Raw genomic sequence first — 16762 nt, 5'->3', positions numbered from 1 at the left:
TCCCCGTCAAGCATTCCCTTCTTCCCATGAAAGAAAATCACCCAATATTCCACGAGTAGGAATATCCCTGGAATCGCCAAGTAATCCACACATGAGTCAAAACTTATTGCTGGAAACACGAGACTAACTTTACTGGAACACAGAACTCACAATTTATGCAGCATAAAACTCCTCCTCTGGGCCAGGCTAGATAATTGAGTTTTAACAATACACACAGCTCAATTGTCTGCTGGCCAGAACATTTACAACTTTTAACACTTTTCAGAAAAGTACTTTCCATCCCACATACAAACATAATTTCAGCCTCCCTGTTCGGTACACGAATACATTCATTCTTGACATTTGGAACCGAACAATATAGACCTTAAAATAGCAGGGAGAAAATTAAACTGAAGCATATAGGCAATTGCATCAAAGTCCTTCACAGAAGCCCTTTTGAAGGACAATACACCCTTTGACTCTCTTAAAAACTATTTTCCGTTGCTCATTAAAGCCGTTGATTTTATATCGGACACTACTAGTCATGGTCAGGATGACTGCTAGGTCTACAGCACTTAGGGTTTCAGCTAAGAGGGCTCTCTGTCTCTGGCTGAAATCATGGGCAGGAGATCAGTCGTCTAAAATGAAATTATGTAGCATCCCCTTCCATGGCAGGATGCTGGTTGGTTGGGATCTTTAAAAAAGATCCTGGAAAAGGCCTCAAATACTAAGAAATGTTTCCCCTTTGGAAAATGGAAATTTCCTTTTTGCAACTATAGAAAGGGAAATTTCCGGCGCAGCATGGCAGTTTGCGGTGAGGCTGCCGGACTAAAAAGTCACACATGCAGTACTTTAAGTATACTTTCACACTAGCGGCAGGACGGATCCGACCGCATGGGCGCGGCGGTGGGGCACCACAGGGAGATGAACACTTCCATTGTGGAAGCGTTCATCTCCATAGTCATCTGTATCGCCGTCCTCATGACAGCGATACAGATGACTGTGCTGAGGCAGGGGAGGGAGAGGCGTGTCCCTTTCTCTTCCCAGCCTGTCAGAGGCTGGCGCAAGTGGCGCGGTGACGTCATTGCGCCGTCCAAGCCGTACAGCGCGGGACACAGGCCGGAAGAGGCCTGCATCGCATCGCTACAAAGGAGGTAAGTATAAGTGTTTATTTTTTTTTGGTGTACAATACTTGTGGCTACTGGCACATAATGGGGGGGGGGTGCTGTCATTATTGGCACATAATGGGGGGGCGCTGTCATTATTGGCACATAATGGGGGGGGCGCTGTCATTATTGGCACATAATGGGGGGGCGCTGTCATTATTGGCACATAATGGGGGGGCGCTGTCATTATTGGCACATAATGGGGGGGCGCTGTCATTATTGGCACATAATGGGGGGGGCGCTGTCATTATTGGCACATAATGGGGGGGGTTGTCATTACTGGCACATAATGGGGGGCTGTCATTACTGGCACATAATGGGGGGCTGTCATTACTGGTACGCAATGAGGGCTGTCACTACTGGCACATGATGGGGGGCCGTTATTGCGGCTTTTCCTGACCCCACGACAGCACTTTAGAGAGATGGCTCCACCCCCAGGACAGGAAACCTGCAGCATAAAAAGGTGGAGCCACTCTCCCACTCCAGTGAGTTTCCAGAGCATGAGAGGGACTCCACCTTACGTTAGTTTAACCGCCTCCGGACCGCCTAACGCAGGATCGCGGTCTGGAGGCGGCAGTCTCAGGCAGAGTCACGCATATACGCGTCATCTCGCAAGACGCAAGATGACGCTCACAGCCGGCCCACAAATGCGCATCGCGGGCCGGCAAAAGTTTGAGGGGGGTTACATCATCAGCCTGCCAGCCAATGATCATCGCTGGCAGGCTGATGATTTTTATAAAAACGAATCACAAGCCATTTAACACTTTATATTTATAAATATAAGGTGTTAAATGGCTTCTGTGCTCCTCTGCTGATTATTTTCGTCGGTTGGTCTCAGCAGAGGAGCACAGTTCACAGTGAGTACACCAAACACTTCACAAAGCCCCCAGGTCACCCTCCATCACCCAAATTAACCCCTTGATCGCCCCCTGTCAATCACCTAGTGAAAGGGAAAAAGAGTGATCAGTGTAAACTGTCACTTTTTTTTTTCCACTGGTATTGACTGATAGGTTTTAGAATAGTTTAGGCCCCTTGGTTAGGTAGTTAGAAATCGGTGAGCGCCCAGCCCACCGCACCGCAGTCACCGATTCGCTGATTAGCGTATCGCTAATCAGCATTTGTGGCCGGGGCTATGTGTGAAAGAACCTACTGCCCTGAAATATCCCCTAAATAAACTGGCGGCTTGAGTTGTGGCATAACCGCTTCCGTCGAGAGTACACCTGAAAGAGGCCAAAAATCCAGCATGAAAATACACACATGTTTATTGACATATTTACAACGCCAAATTCTGAAAGGCACAGTGAATCTCACTGACAGGGTTCGGCACATACCGGCTGTAACATGAGGACCGCCACCGGCCCAACTTGCGGATAATGTGAGCTGGTACTCGATTCCTGGAGGCGGCAGAGGCTGCCCCTATCCTGAACGAATGTCCTAATACCGAGAGGGGGTCTAAACCCAAATTGGTCGCTAGCAAGCGTGCGTGTGCTATGAATTGGGATGTGGACAATGCAGCTGTCCCGAAGGGTAACAGTGGGGTGTCAGCCCCGCGACTGGCTAGCGCTTCTGACAATTCCCGTAGAACGTGGACCGGACACCATTTGTGATAGGTGGGGAAGAAGCTGATGAGGGTAGGGGGACCTGACTGGGAAGTCTTAGTAACAGGTAAGGACAGGACAAAGCCCTCTGGGCTGGGAATCAACTGTCGGCGGGATAGGAAGGGGCCGCTGAGTGACAGTGACGTGAACTCACCCGGCCTCATGAAGCCGTAAAAGGCCAGGTAGATGGCGGCTTTGAGCACTAAGCTTTGCAGAACCCCGAAAGGCCTGAGGTCCAACAGATCGGACATGCCCCTGAACATGGGGCCGGACACGGGCTGTCTACGGGGGTTGACACCTGGGGTGCAATTCTGTAGACCTTTCAACGTGGCCTTGACCACGTGACTGGAAAACAACGACGTTCTTTCTGGCTGCGAGCGAGACAAATGATGTTGGACCCCGGCCAGATAAGTTTTGACGGTGCCGGGAGAAAGGTGCATGTGCTCGTGACAGTACCCGATGAACGCCAAGATGAAGTCTATGTGGCCCAGGTCGCCTGGGGGGTGTTCCAGTTGGAACTTGAGGTACAACCGCCAGCCAGTGTTGTATGCTCTGGTGGTGTTAGCTGAGAGCGACCTGGCAAACAGCCCATGGGCCGTCTTCAGGTATCGGTTTAGCTGAGAAAGAGTGTGGCCGGACAAGGAGACGGGGTTCTCGACGCGTCGGCTTCGGGGCAAACCTGAGAAAATAAAAAGTAATTCATCTCAGCTAAAGCGTTAACTGTTACCACTTGCGTATCACCTATGAGAGTACCACAGAATAAGAAGTTGTGTGAGAGTGACAACTGCACCAGACGTCTCATCAATGACATGACTAGCTGAGACCTGGATTTGCCACTGTCGAGGATGGCCAAGGAGGCAGGACTAGCAGAAGCGAAGACCACGGTGTGGCCTGTCCACAGGTTACCCCAAGTGCGAGCTGCCGCCACTATGGGATACAAGTCCCTAGCCTCCGTTGTCTGAGAGGTTCCTGCGGTCTCGCATACCTCCCCCGGCCACGCCCCGTTCAGCCAATGGGAGCCAAAAATGGCAGCGAACCCAGTGCTGATCCCGCTGCTGGAGAATATGACGGGGGAGTCACGCGAGACCGCCGGGACAAACATGGACACGCCATTCCAGTGACGCAAGAAGTGGTCCCACATGCTCAAGTCTGCTTGCGCTTGACTGTCCAGAAATACTGGGCTGTCCTGACAGGGAGGCTGCTGAGAGGAGTGGTAGTAACCTAGCTACAAACGACCTGCCCTGGGGAATAACGCGCATAGCAAAGTTTAACATGCCTAACAATGACTGTAGCTCAACCTTGGTGGTGACCCTCCTGGTGACAAAACTGCGAATGACTGCCTGGACCCTAGCCAATTTGTCTTCTGGCAATTTGGCTGACATGCTTTGCGTGTCCAGCACGATACCCAGGAAAGTGATGGTGGTTGCCGGACCATCCACCTTTTTGGAGGAAACGGGGATCCCTAGTTGGGCGAAACACGCTAACAAGCTCTGAAGATCATTGGCCGAGCCCTGTGGAGATTCGATCAACAAAAAATCGTCCAGGTAATGTATGACGTGTTCGCAACAAAACCTGTTCTCTAGTATCCAGTGCAAGGCTTTCGCCAGTTGATCGAAAATCCACGGGCTGCTGCGGGATCCGAAAGTCAACTTGATTGCAAAATAGTAAAGAGAATTCCACTTGATGCCGTGCCACCGCCAAAGTTCTGGCCTGATTGGCATCAACTTGAAGGCGTCTGATATGTCCGCTTTGGACAAGATCGCCCCAGGGCCTGTGGCAAGGATGAGTGCAATGGCTTGATCGATGGAGGCGTACACCATGCTGACCTCCTCCGCTGGAATGAGTGAATTCACGCTGGGGGTGGATAACCCGTGTGGCGCTGACAAGTCGAATATCAGCCTCTCTTTGCGGCTGAACTTCCCCGTAACCACCCCTATGGGGCTGACTCTCCAGCGTTCGAATGGGGACAACAAGAAGGGGCCGGTGACGTACCCCTTGTCTAGCTCTGCCTGGAGAAGTCTATCTATGGACCCGGGGTTGAGGGATGCTGACTGCAAGTTCCTACACTCATGGGTGTGTTCCGGTAATGCCACCAGACCTGTGTGGAAACCATGGGTGAAACCTGACACAGGAAGTCGCAGAAGGAGGCGTCCTCGTGCCCCTGTAAGTATGACTCCAAGAGTTCTACATTTACCACGCTCATGCAATGTTTGTCGGTTTTTAATGAGCAGGCGACTTTCGGATGGGCTCGGAAACAGTTTGCGCAAATGTGCAACAACCGACACTGACTATAATTGCAAGTGGCAAAATTGTAGTTGTTGCAGATCTGCGATCTGCCCAGATACTTGATCGGCCGGCTGAATTCTGCCAGCCGACGGACCAGGAATAGGAGGAAAAGGATTGGACCTCGGGGCACTCGCGGCATTATGACACCATTCTCCAGTATGATAGATAGACTGGCATGAAGAGCAAGCCGGTGCTTTCAGCCCCGCGAAATGCCTGCAGAATATCTCTGTGTCAATATTGGCCCAGTTAGTAGTAAACTGGAATTGACTGAGCGCAGCTGCGGCTTTGGCAGAAAAGGAGCAATGGTAGTCATAGAAGCCGAAGCCTCCGTACTTGTAGCCCAACTCCGTGACCCTGAAGAGAGATACAGGTCCAACTCTTCCCTCCTATCTGGTCGTACCGAACAGATGACATCTCGGAAAAGACTAAAGGCAAGCACAAACTCCGGAATCGTCAACTTTCTACTGAGCCTAAGATCCCGTCCCTTCAGTACAATAGAAACATCGCCGCACGCAATGACCCTATTGTCCGATAAGTCACGAGTGGCAATCAGGAGGGAGGCCAGGTTCACATCTCTGCCATCGAGGATGTCCTTCTTGATGTTGGCTGGAATGAAATGAGCTGGAGTGACGTTGGGTACCGTGACAAGGTTACCTGAAGTACTGGCAACGGGTGCCGCTACGACTGGCAACGGAGTGGCGGGTGAGGACAAGCCAGCGACCCTGGCCTCCACTGACTTCAATCTGGATTGTACCCCGGACACGGAGGAGGTAAGGCTGTTCAGCATGACATGGAGCTGAGTTAGTGAGGTCTGAACTGTGGCCATGGAGACCTCTTGCTGAGACAGTTCTGCGGGGTTGGACACCAATAGCCTATACAACTCTGCTTTCCGGGCCCCAGCCGGGAAAGGAACGCCTCTCTTGGCTAACTCAGACATGAGTTTAGGCACAGTCCAACTACGCAGAGAAGGAATACTGCCGGATTCCGACGCCCTAGAACCTAGATCTTCGCCAGAGGCATCCACGATGTCTGAGCCGTGAGACATGACCTGACTGTTGAAATAAGCAAAATGACGGACCGTCACTAACACTGTTAGGTGCCAAGATAGACTAACACCCGTGCTCCGACCACCACCGCCACTGCAGAAATCAACATGCAAGAAATTGACCCTGGTGACCACCCGAGGTAAGAAAAAGAGGGAGGACGTATGATAGTGGACGAATTAGGAGCAAAAACCTTACCAAAACCAGACAAGACGCTGTTATGGGAAGAACGCAAGGGATCGACCGTGGAAGTAAACCTGTACGTATGAATGAACAAAGTAATTATTTTTTTTTTTTTTTGCCAGTATACAGATGCCCAGACTGGGCGGCGAGGCACTACTGCCTGTTTGCTGTGGTAAACGCGGGGTTGGCCGAATGGCTGACGAGCCTGTGCCAGAAACGTGAGGCTGGCAAAAAGGTGAATGCCCGCACCTGAAACTACCCAGCTGTGGTGGAACCATGCGTATGATGCCATGCAATGTGCCGGGTCTGGCGTGCCCCGTTTATCGAGCGCTTGTAACCGGGGGTGTGTGCCCCCAACAACTCCTCACCACCACACTGCATGGCATTGCCGCCCCCCCCCCCCCCCCCTCTTTTTTTTTTTTTTTTTTTTTTTATTGAAGCCTTCCACAAACCAGGCCCAAGATGCCATGATGACAGCCCCCTGGAGATGACTTACGTACAGGTGAAACCTGTGGTGCCGTGCGATTCCTAGCAGACACCATGCTACACCTGCCCTGGCCTTTGTCAAACTATACACCAGCGCAACAACAGGGTATATGCGCCCAAAGCAAGTGCAAGCAAGTCACATGACACAATTGATAAAACACATGGTACAAACGTTGCTCTGTCATGTGGCATCACAATCATTACAATAAATCCATTTGTCAAAACTCCATGGTTGTGCAACATCACTGAACACAGTGCAGACAGAAGTGTTATGGATAAGCATACATGAGCCGGCTGCCAATGCTCCCATGCCGACTGCGCACTGCTGTGATCACTCCCCCCCCCCCCCCTCCACCCCTCTCCCGTGCCGCCGGTCACTTACACTTAGAACCACAACCAGACCTGAAAGGAGGAAACCCTGGAAAGAGATCGGAGTCTCGCTGACTCCTGCAACCTAAGTGCAAGTCACGTGGGAGCGGGGCGTGCTGCCAGACTGCCGCTCCGGTGTGGGGATGTCCCTCTCTTACCTTAGAGGGACCGACCCCACCGACCGGACTGATCGAGCCGATGCTGGGCTGAGGCAGCAGCTACTCACCTGCAGCACCAGGACGCAGGACCGCCGGAGGGAGCGCGAACCGGAAGTGACGTCATGCTGCCTAGGGAACGCTGAAGCTGTCTGCTGTAACCAGGAATATCGCTGCCGTCCGGTGCCACCTGAGGAGCTGTGAGACAGATATAGGCCAGGACGCCCCTCCCACAAATACAGGCCAATAAATCGGCCTTGCTACTTGTACCTTTATAGTATCTGTAAGTGATCAAAACTGATCACAGTCAGATCTATAATAGTATTAGTGTCACCTTAGCTCGCCCTCCGCCCAAAACGCAGTGTTTGCCCGATCAGGCCCGATTTTGATATTTTTTATCAATCTCAGCGGCCTCCGGTACTTCTCTAGCCTCCCATTTGTAAGACAGGCTTGCTTTTTTTATTGTGTAGTCTCAGGGAATACCCCCTAAATTTAATAGTCCAAATGTCAAACAAGGGGTATTCTTCTGAAAAGGCCTACAGGATTCTGACCCAGTCGGATGAGGAATGGGAACCCTCATCTGACGAATTTAGCGGGTCAGAATATGAACCTGTAGAAAGCAGTGGCAGTCTGACCCAAAGTTCGTACGAGGAGGTTGAGGTCCCTGATAGCACCAGGCGTACCCGGCCCCGTGTTGCTAGACCACAGGTTGCGCAGGATCCGCCCTAAGGGCAGCAGAGTGGGGCTGGCGCTGTCGGATTACGTGGTGAAGCATACACCAGCAGCGCCGCACAACATGGTTAAGTGGCGAGCACCAGAAAGGCAGTTGAAGCTGGTATGGTGGCACGTGCAATAGTTACCCCCGTCGCAGCCACCGCACAGACAGGCCCGTAGACCCCCTAGAGTCCCTGAGGTGCTGGCAAACCCTGATTGGCAGGCCCCAACTTCAGCCGCACCATTAGTTCCCCCTTTCACCGCCCAGTCTGGAGTTCGGGTTGAGACAGCTCAGATCGGTTCGGCCCTGGGATTTTTTGAGCTGTTCTTGACTGCAGAGCTCTTGGACATAGCCGTGGCAGAAACAAATCGGTATGCCACTCAATTTATAGCCGTCAACCCGGGAAGCTATTATGCCCAGCCTTTCCGGTGGAAACCCGTCCAAGTTTCCGAATACATTTTTTTTCTGGGCCTTCTCCTCAACATGGGTCTGTGACGAAACCAACCTCGCCACGGTGTTTTGGAGGGGGCTCCTGCCTCAGGATTATGGCCCATACTAACTTTAAAGAAGACAGGCCGGCCGCACAGCTTAAATCTGTCTTTGGAATTGTATTTTGTTATGTGAGGGTACCCAGATGGCTAGTTTAATTGTATTCGTGTGGTCTGAGTGCCATTCGCCTAATGATATGCACTCAGACTTGAGCTATCTGGGAATATGTTAAATGTCTGTGGTTGCTGGGAGGGTGTGACATTGTGTGTTTAAATGGTGATGTCTGTCCTGTTGTCTCCACATGTGTATTGGCGATCTCCCCTTTGTCCTGAGAGATAATTGGATTATTCCTCGGTTGTCTCTGGGGCAGAGAGGAGGAAACCATGATGCATTGTGGGGATGTGTTGTATCTGTTCGGTGTGTCGCAGTCTCCATTCTGGTCCCCTGGGGGCGTGTCCACCAGATGGGGACCTGCATAAATACGGGCGGTAGCCCTCAATAAAGTGTTCCTGTTTTATCCTTCATCATGTTGAGACTGGTGTTTGGATAACTGATCAAAACTGGGGGATTGCTATACGCTGACGATTTGCTATACTCCCCTGGCATAACTACTAGCTCTTGTAAGAGCTGTTCCTGCTATCTGGCTGTAGGAGAGGTTCACCCAATGGAGCCTGGAGCCTTGTCGTAGGTCCAGCGTGGGTGGAGGACGGTGAGACCCCAACCAAGCTGCGGCGGTTCGTGGGGTATGCAGGGCGTACGGTGTCAAGTGGAGTGCTTGGAGTCCTCGGAAAGCACTAGGAGCATCTATCGACGGAGGTACCCGGTCGGGGTGCTAGGAGATCCGTTACAGGGTCTAAGCAAAAAGCATGAATTGCGGTCAAATTGGTCCACAAACCCAATTTATCACATGCCCATGTTCTCTGCTGCCATGTCCAGGGCACGATTTGAGGCCATCCTGCGTTTCCTGCACTTTAGCGATAACACCACCTCCCGTCCCGGAGGCCACCCAGCTTTTGACCGGCTGCACAAAATTCGGCCCCTCATAGACCACTTCAACAACAAATTTGCAGATTTGTATACCCCGGAGCAAAACATCTGCGTAAACGAGTCCCTTATATATTTTACGCCTTGGCTTCAAACAATACATCCCAAGCAAGCGCGCCCGGTATGGGGTCAAATTGTATAAGCTCTGTGAAAGGGCCACAGGCTATACCCACAAATTTCGGATCTATGAGGGTAAAGATCAGACCCTGGAGCCGGTCGGTTGCCCTGACTACTTGGGGAGCAGTGGGAAGACAGTCTGGGACTTGGTACCCCTTGCCGAATAAGGGTGACACCATCTTTATGTGGACAATTTTTACACAAATGTGCCCCTCTTCAGGCATTTGTTCCTAGAACAGATTGGCTGCTGTGGCATCGCGCGACCTAGTTGCAGGGGCTTCCCCCAACAGCTCGTTACCACCCGTCTTGCAAGGGGGGAGAGGGCTGCCTTGTGTAATGAAGAACTGCTCGCGGTGAAATGGAGAGAAAAGCTTGACGTTTACATGCTCTCCTCCATTCACGCAAACAAGACAATACAAATTGAACGAGCAACCAGTGTCATTGAAAAGCCCCTCTGTGTCCACGACTATAATTCGCTCATGGGAGGGGTGGACTTCAATGACCAGATGTTGGCTTCGTATTTAGTTTCCCGACGCACCAGATGCTGGTTTAAGAAGGTGTCTGTATATTTAATTCAATTGGCTGCATATAATAGTTTTGTTCTCTACAGTAAGGCTGGGAGAACAGGATCCTTCCTCAAATTTCAGGAAGAGATCGAGAACCTCCGGGTTCCGTGGCCCCATCCACCAGTGTAGTGAGCCGTCTACACGAGCGACATTTCCCCAATGTCGTTGCCGGTACCTCAACCCAAGCGCCACCCCGTAAAAGATATTGTGTCTGTAGCAGGAGTAGAATAAGGCGTGACACCCGCTATTTCTGTCCTGACTGCCCTGACCACCCTGCCCTATGCTTTGGGGAGTGTTTCCGGAAGTACCCCACACAGGTACACTTAGCATAGGGATCACATCTCACAGGACAGGCACACAGGGCTATTAGGGCCCATTCACACAGAGCTGCTGCAAACCTCTCCTTTCACCTGGGACAAAGTGCATAATGTACTTCACAACATCTTTGGGCGATTTGCGCTTTGCACATTGTCCCATGGGGAAGGAGAGGTTTGTCCTATAAAAAGGTAAAAAAATAATAATAATCACCAGTAAACAAAAAAGTTAATGTTCTGTTCAAAAAGTTAAATAAATTTTATATGTTCCGTTCAAATGTTATTATAAAGTTAATAAATTTATGGCGTTGCAGCCTGTTTTTTTCTTTTTTACCTTCCAGGTGGACCAACGATCGACTAGCTGCAGCACTGGTGCATTCTGACAGAAGCACTGTGCTGCTGTCAGATTACACAAAAGTCGGTGTATGCGGCGCTGCAAGGCGAGATTTCTCCTCTGCAGTAAAAGATACGTTTGCCGAGGCATATGAGCTGAGGAGGCGGCGGTGTTCATATGCTTTGGCAAACAAACACTTTGTATATAAAAAATAAATAAAAAATAATCCCGGCAATGATTTATTCATCCACATCGATTGATGTGAATGGAGAAATCGGGTTTGCCAGGGAATACAAGCTAAGTGGGTTTGGATGTTAGGCGGAGCTCCTATGTCTTGGCAGACGCCTTTCCCCTCCTTTTTTTTTTTTGGCAGAGATTTTTTCATCCACATTGATCAATCTGTGCCGTTCATTTTCTTTCAGCCCAGAGGGTGAACGAAAAAAAAAAAATATCTCATTACCTGTATGCTCAATATAAGGAGAATAGCAGAAACTCCTAATGCTGGCCATACATGTAATGATTGCGGAGACCCTCAAATGCCAGGGCAGTACAAACACCCCACAATTGACCCCATTTTGGAAAGAAGACACTCCAAGGTATTTGCTGAGGGGCATATTGAGTCCATGAAAGATAGAAATTTTTGTCTTAAGTTAGCGAAAAGGGAGACTTTGTAAGAAAAATTAAAAAAAAATTAAAAAAAAAATCAATTTCCGCTAACTTGTGCCCAAAAAAAAAAATTCGATGAACTCTCCATGCCCCTCATTGAATACCTTGAAGTGTCTTCTTTCCAAAATGGGGTCACATGTGGGGTATTTATACTGCCCTGGCTTTTTAGGGGCCCTAAAGCGTGAGAAGTAGTCTGGGATTTAAATGTCTAAAAATGCCCTCATAATAGGAATTTAGGAGGGCAGTACAGTCCTGAGTATGGCGATACCACATGTGTGAAGACGGATCCGTCTTCAAATGCTTTCAGTTCACTTGCGTTTTTCCGGATCCAGCGTGTAATTCCGGCAAATGGATCCGGACAACGCAAGTGTGAAAGAGCCCTAAGAAAGAATCAAATGAGTAACAGGTTAAAAGAATCTAAAGATCCTACTTAGTTAGTGACTCATTCGATTATTTGAGTTAAAAGAGCCCAGCCATGAGTCAGACTCTAGAACAGTTTACACTGAGGCTGTCAGCTGATGCTTTTACAGCAGTGATAAGATTAAGGGACAGGAGCAGAGAGATAAGAGAAGTGACAGGACACAGTTTAGATTACAGTTTGAATTAACCCCTTAGGATCAAATTGGCTTCTCAAGGAGATATATATGTTAAAGGCATCCCTTCTTCTGTCTCATTCAGTAGCTATATAACTATGGGTAATTTCACACTTGCGGCAAGACGGATCCGGCAGGCTGTTCACCTGTCGGATCCGTCCTTCCGCTGTTTCGCCGGACCACCGCTCCATCCCCATTGACTATAATGGGGGCGGAGCTCTGGCGCAGCTCGGCAGTGCATGGTGAAAGGCCACCGGACTAAAAGAACTGCATGTCCAACTTTTTAGTCCGGCGGCCTCTCACGCGAACTGCCGTGCTGCGCCGGAGCTTCACCCCCGTCCCCATTATAGTCAATAGGGTCCGGGAACGGAGCAGCGGTATATGTAACATGGTATGCAGCATTATTGGGGGAGGCTCTATGGAAAAGTGTGTGGGGGGGGGAGCACTATGGGGGCACCTACTAGGGGCTTTATGACACGGCTCCGCCTGGCTCCTAACTTTTTTAGCTGGCTCCTAGATTCCAAGGAAATTTGTCAAGCCCTGATCTACGCCTATAAAGGATAGGAACTTTCTCCAGACTCGCGCATAGATAACGTTAGTCACCTCTTTCCTACTTTTCATCAGAGTGGAAACAACTTCATTTGAAAATCCCTGACTGACTAAAAATTACCTTTCAAATTCCACGCCGAAAGGTGTAGAGACTCTACCTCCGGTGGAATACTGGACCCTGCGACAACAGGTTTGGGATCCCTGGCAGAATCCATGGGTCCGAAACTGACATGGCTCTCAAAAGGGAAAACCATGCCCTCTTCGGCCAGAAGGGTGCTATTAGAATCACTCTCGCTTCCTCGTACCGGATCTTCCTAATCACTAGTGGAATTAATTGTAGAGGGGGAAAGGCATATCCTAGAGGGAAGTCCCATCTCTGGAGGAAGGCATCCACTCCAGATGGGTACTCCCTTGGACTGAGGGAAAATAACTTTTGAACTTTCCTGTTTTCCCTTGTGGCGAACATGTCTACTGGTGGAAGACCCAATAAATCCACTATCTGGGAAAATATCTCTGGATTCAGAGACCGCTCCCCCTGACGTAACCTGTGACGACTAAAGAAATCTGCTTGAGAATTCGACTCCTCTTATGTGTATGGCTGAAAGATGTAGAACTCTCCCTTCTATTTCTTCGAAAATCCATTCCGTCTCCCTTCGTAAGGAATCTGACCTGGTTCCCCCCCTAATGATTGATTACTCTCACATGCCTGTTCTGGATCATTGGTAGAGCTGCTCTCAAAGCTAGTAAGACTGCCTGTAGCTCTTTCCGATTTGAAGAAAAATGTTTCTGACCCTGGGACCATTCTCCCTGAAAAATCTGATCCTCAACATGAGCCCCCATGCCCAGGAGCTGGCGTCTGTAGTTACTACTACTGGTTCCGGAAAGGACCAGGGAACTCCCCGAGTCAAATTCTCTGCTTCCTTCCACCAGTTCAGGGATGAAAGTGTTGGATCTGATAGCTTTATAATCGACTCCAGGGAAGTCCCTTCCCGTTTCGTGGCGGCCAGGATCTCTCTTTGTAGTTGCCGAGAGTGCCTCTGAGCCCACTGGACTGCTGGCATACAGGATGTCAGAACTCCCAAAATGGACATAGCCTGTCCTGACTGAACCCTCTGAACTGCCTCCTGAACCCCGGCAACTTTCTCCACTGTGAGGAAAGTTCTCTCCTGTCTGGAATCCAGTACCAAACCCAAGAAAACCTGACTTGTTGATGGCTGCATCCTGGACTTCTGGAAGTTCAATAACCATCCTAGGGACTGCAGTACATCCATCACCCGATTCAGCACCCTGACACATGTCTCCCGAGACTGGGCCACCACCAGAAAATCGTCCAGGTAAGGCATGAACGTGATATTCTCCTTTCTGATAAAGGAAGCCATCTCCGCCACTACCTTGGTAAAGAGCCGAGGCGCCATAGAGAGGCCGAAGGGTAGTGCCTGGAACTGAAGGTGAAGAACACCGAAATCGGATCTTACAGCCACCCTGAGGTATCTCTGGTGGTCTGGATATATCAGGATATGATGGTAGGCATCCTTTAGATCCAGAACCGCCATATGGCATCCTGGAGATAAAAGATAGAGCGCTGACCTGATAGTCTCCATTTTGAATTTTCTGGCACTTTTGTTCAGGTGCTTTAGATTTATAATCGTCTGGTATGACCCATCTGGTTTCTTTACTAGCTCTAACTCTGGGACAGGAATCAACACTTTTTTGTTTGTTAATTTTTTTATTTCTTGCATTAGTGCGAGAGAAGATCTCGAGATCACAAATCTTTCTGTGGGATATTTCATGAATTGCAACTTTAGCCCTTCCTACAGAAGTCCCACCAGCCATTTTCCTGCAATCTTCTCCCAGGCAGGTAGGAAGAACTTTGCGCTGGACACATCCAGCGCAACACACCTGAAACACAGCATCTAAAGATTTAAGACCGCTGAAGAAGGCCTTGACAGGTCGAAACGTCTGGTCATTTTTCTTCCATAGATTAAGCTGTAAAACTTGCACTGGAACTTGATCATATGATGACAAAAATTAAAATTTAATAAGCAATAAGAAAAAAGGTGTGCTGCAATCCTTCTATTATTTGAGTGCGACTAAACAAGTCCTTGCAGGCACCAGTGAACCTAAACGGAGTGCAGTACACCAAAACTCAACACTCCTCACCTGAGGGACTGACACCTTCTGCCTGCTGCGGACTCCCAACCGCCACCTCTCTCGCCTATACCTTCAACCCCACACCTATGGGAGAGGAATCTTAAAGGGAACCGGTCACCCAAAAATCGCCTATTAAGCTGTTTACAGTACCTTATAGTGCTGTATAGTCGTTTCCTGATGCACTTTTTGTTAGTTTTGCAGCATGTATGCTCAGTCAGAAATCGATGTTATATTCAGCTGCCGGGCGCGGGCGCGTTTGATACAGGATGTCGGGCGCATGCGCAGTGCGGCGAAAGTAAGACGGCGCGTAGTACGCGCGGCAGCCGGGACCGCGCTCCTGCCGCCCTTTACTGCGCATGCGGCCGTTGAGCGCGGTCCCGGAATCGGATTTCGGCTGTCAGTCACAGAGGCAGGGGGCGGGGAGAGGGCCATGTAAGACGCCGAGGCCGCTGCCCCCGTGACTTCAAGCCTGACTTGAAGCACGGGGCAGCAGCTGAATATAACATCGATTTCTGACTGAGCATACATGCTGCAAAACTAACAAAAAGTGCATCAGGAAACGACTATACAGCACTATAAGGTACTGTAAACAGCTTAATAGGCGATTTTTGGGTGACAGGTTCCCTTTAAGGCAGGTAAGAAAAACTACTGTCACTGACCCTCCAGTAACTACCGGGGCTTCCAGGTCAGGACAAACCGAACTGCAGGCTTCCCGTACCAGGAGAGGAAGCCTCACTGAGGTGGGAGAGTGGCTCCACCTTTTTATGCTGCAGGTTTCCTGTCCTGGGGGCGGAGCCATCTCTAAGGTGCTGCCGTGGGGGAGGGGGGGAAAAAAAGCCACTAAAGGATCTATTTCCAGATGGGTAAAACCCACCATATCCGAGTCATACAAAACATTGGGGAAAGATCCGCCGGGGTTCCTCAAAGCTCACTCTACAAGATCAGTGGCGGCTTCGTGGGCCGAGAAAGCCTATGCTTCGGTTGAGCAAATTTGTCGAGCAGCCACATGGGCTTCTCCATATTCTTTTATCAAACACTACAGGGTAGGGTTGTTGCAGGTATCGAAATGTTGATACCCAATCGATACTTTTCAATTTTTTCTCGATACTGGGCTGCACTGCTGCACACTCTAGTATCACAGAACATGAGCGCGCTGCTGTCAGTGCGCTCTTGTTCCCTCAGCAGCCCAGGGGAGAAGGAAGCAGTCTCTCCCTCCCCAAGTGCCGCACTGCCAATAAAGAGAGAGGGGTGGGTGCAGTGCGCTACCAATGATAGGAGGACCTTTCATGGGCTCGGAGAAGGAACGCCCAGGATTGAAGCTGATATCTCCTCCCCATTGCTCCGATAGTAGTAATTAACATACGGAGCAGGAGACAGTAACTGGGCCACAGCAGGCAAACGTGAATAATAGTAAGTGCAGGGAGATCCCTGGGCACCGCTCTATGTAGCCTGCTAATTTAACAACGTCCGAACCCATGAAAGGTAGTCTATAACTTTTAATACAGGACTTTATGTGGCTGTCATGGCCCATAAAAGGTAGGAACTAGTGTTAGGGACCACTCATGAAGGCGACCTTGACGTGGTGAGTGGCTTATTACGCTTTGGCCAAAATGTACACCAATGCCTTATTCAACATCCAGCATAAAGGCAGGGCAAAGTGCTGGTTGCAGTGTACGATTGCATTTTGTGTTTTTACATTTATATCTCCATTTCGCCATAGCAATCTGCACCTGCTAGGGGTAGTGCGGGCTGAATTTTCCATATTTTTCTCTTACTAGTGTGAAAGTAGCCTAGTATTTCAGCATAGTAAATGACCCTCCATGTTACGATGTTAGGTTGAACATGAAATCTGACAGCAAGGCAGCATGTTATAGAGCAGCAAATGCTGAGCAGATTAATATATAGTTTTGTTGGAAAATATCCAGTAAAACTTGTAATTTACCCATTTTTATTCCTGCT

General features: G+C 49.7%; 1 protein-coding gene across 1 annotated transcript in view; it reads right to left on the bottom strand.

Moving 5' to 3' along the window:
* The window catches only part of LOC122941367 (oocyte zinc finger protein XlCOF7.1-like), a 108606-nt gene that overhangs the window by 74055 nt on the left and 17789 nt on the right, over positions 1 to 16762 (bottom strand). The gene's annotated exons all lie outside the window — the stretch shown is intronic.

Source organism: Bufo gargarizans, chromosome 6 (genome assembly GCF_014858855.1).
Source record: "Bufo gargarizans isolate SCDJY-AF-19 chromosome 6, ASM1485885v1, whole genome shotgun sequence".
NCBI classification, from domain to species: domain Eukaryota; kingdom Metazoa; phylum Chordata; class Amphibia; order Anura; family Bufonidae; genus Bufo; species Bufo gargarizans.
The sequence above is the reverse complement of the archived record's forward strand: the minus strand, read 5'-3'. Positions and strand labels throughout refer to the sequence as shown.